The sequence below is a fragment of the Echinops telfairi genome, unplaced genomic scaffold (assembly GCF_000313985.2).
Source record: "Echinops telfairi isolate 266 unplaced genomic scaffold, ASM31398v2 ScPeMD7_7469;HRSCAF=8507_1, whole genome shotgun sequence".
NCBI classification, from domain to species: Eukaryota; Metazoa; Chordata; class Mammalia; order Afrosoricida; family Tenrecidae; genus Echinops; species Echinops telfairi.
Window position 1 is genome coordinate 115,540,562 of NW_022111373.1, and position 2,769 is coordinate 115,543,330.

Sequence of the window (2,769 nt, forward strand, 5' to 3'; positions counted from 1 at the left end):
CAGTGTGCGGCTGCCTTGCTTGTTCTGTGCCTCAATTTGCAAACTACACTACCTGTGGGACACCTAACCCGTGGACTCTGTCGCTGTAATTTGAGTGACCTATGGTAAACTTAACTAGGTGCTGACTCTAATTGCAGCTGCCATTCCAGATGTAGTTTCATTGCTTGCGCAAATTAATAACCCTCCTGGTATCTGGTGTGCAGCTATTGGCTTAGCCAATATCCTTTCTCAATTCCAGCTTTAAAGGACCACCAGAAGCAGTTTGCCTTCAGCTAGCAAGGGTAACAATACATTTTTATAACCCCCCCCCCCCAGGATTATGTGAACACTCCAGGATTATGCTGTAATTTAGTCTGCAGAGACCTTAATTGCATTTCTCTTCCACAAAAGGCCACAGTGGTCCATTGTATTGATGAAATTAAGCTGATTAGACCTGGTAAAGAAGAAGTTTCAATGACTTTAGATTTATTGGCACAATGTCTGCATGCCAGGTGGTAGGAAATTAACCCAAGCTAAATTCAGCCACCTTCTGAGTTAGTGAAATTTCTAGGGGGCAGTGCTGTGGGACATGTTGAAATATCTCTACTAAAGTAAAAGGTAAGTTATTGCACCTGGCCCCTCCCACACCTGAAAAGGAGGCATAATGTCTGTCGGGCCTCTTTGGATTTTGGAGGCAAAATCTCACTTATTTGGGTATGCTACTCTGGCCGGTAGATCGAGTAACTCAAAAAACTGCCAGCTTTGAGTGGAGCCCAGAATAAGAGACAGATCTCCAACAGGCACAGGCTGCCATGCAAGCCATTCTGCCACGTGGGTCATATGACCCAGCTGATCCGATGGTGCTGGAGGTGTCAGTGGCAGACAGAGATGCAGTTTGGAGTCTGGGGCAGTCTCCTTTGTTGGGATCATAGTGAAGACCCATAGGATTGGGGTGAAAGCTTCACCACCCTCTGCAGACAACCCCCCCACCTTTGAAACACAGTTATGTGCCTGTTACTGGACCTTAATAGAGAGAGAATGTCTCATCCTGGGTCACCAAGATGCTATGCAGCCTGAGTTGCCCATTGTGAACTGGATATTGTTTGGCCCACAGAGTCACAGAGTTGGATGCACACAACAGCACTCCATCATTCAATGCAAGTGGTATATATGAAAGTAGGCTAGAGCAGGGCTTGAAGGAAGAAGCAAGCTGCAAGAAGAAGTGGCCTAAATGTCTATGGCCTCCACTCTTGTCCCAGTACTACCCTTCTCCAAGTCTGGACCTATGGTTTCATGGAGAAAACACTTGCTTGGCTTACTGGTGGTTCTATTTGACACCCAGGTACCACTCAAAAGTGGAAAGTAATAGAACTACAGCCCCTTTCTGGGACCCCCTTGAGGGATGGTGCAGAAGGGAAACCCAACAGACAGAGCTTTGAGCTATTTACCTGGTTGTTCAGTTTTCTTGGAAGGCGAAATGGCCAACTGTGTGACTGTACACTGATTCATGGACTGTAGTCAATGGCTTGGTTGGATTGTCAGGAACATGGAAGGAACATGATTGGAACATTGGTGACAAGATAGTGAGGAGAAGAGGTATGGGGATAGACCTCTCTGAATGGGCCAAAAAAGTGAAGATATTTGTGTCATGTGTGAATGCTCACCAAAAAGCTACCAATCTTTACCAAGACTTTAACAATCAAGTAGATAAGATGATATGTTCCATGGAAACAAGTCACCTTTTCCTCCAGCCACTCCCATCCTTGCCTAAGATGAACAAAGAGGCCATGACGGGAGGGATGGAGGCTATGCAAGGCCTCAGCAAAATGGGCTTCCATTCACTCAGGCTGACTTGGCAATTGTCACTGCTGAGTGCCCAATCCACCAGCAGGAAAGAGCAACACTGAATCAGACATGGGACCATTCCTCATGAGGATTAAACAGAACCCGGTGGCAGGTTGATTACATAGGACCACTTCCTTCATCGAAAAGGCAGCGCTTATTCTGGATACAGATTTGCATTGCCTGCCCGAACTACCATTCATGGACTTACAGAATGTCTCATCCATATCCCACACAGCACGAACAGACTCACTTCACAACAAATGAAGTGAGGCAATGGGTCCATACACATGGTATCCACGACTCGTACCATATTCTCCATCATTCTGAAGCAGCCGGATGGATGGAGCAATGGAATAGTCTTCTAAAGACACAATGACACAACTACCTTGGCAGCAACGCTTTGCAAGCTTAGGGTGGTGTTCTCTAGGAAGCTGTATATGCTCTAACCAGCATCCAATGTGGTGTGCTGTTTCTCCAATAACCAGGGTTCATGAGTTCAGGGATGAAGGGGTGGAAAGGACAGTGGCACTATTCACTATTACTTCTAATAACTCACTTGCCTTATTTATGCTTCCTCTTCCTACATCCGTCTACACTTCGGGTCGTGAGTTCTTAGTTCCAAAGGGTGTGTGTGTGTGTATACTTCTTCCTGGAAGCCTGGCTCTGATTCCATTGAACTGGCACTTAGGAATGCCTCCTGGTCAGTTTGGACTCCTCCTGCCTTTGAATCAATAGGCAAAGAAGGGTATGACTGTGTTGAGTAGTGTGTGGTGTGGCTGATGCTGATTACCAAGGGAAAATTGCATTAGTACTGCATCATGATGGTAAAGAAGAATATGGCTGGAATCCAGGACATTCCTTAGGTTGTCTCTCAGTACTACTCTGCCCTGTGGCTAAAGTCAATGGTGAAGAACAGCACCCCAATTCTGACATGACACCTAAATA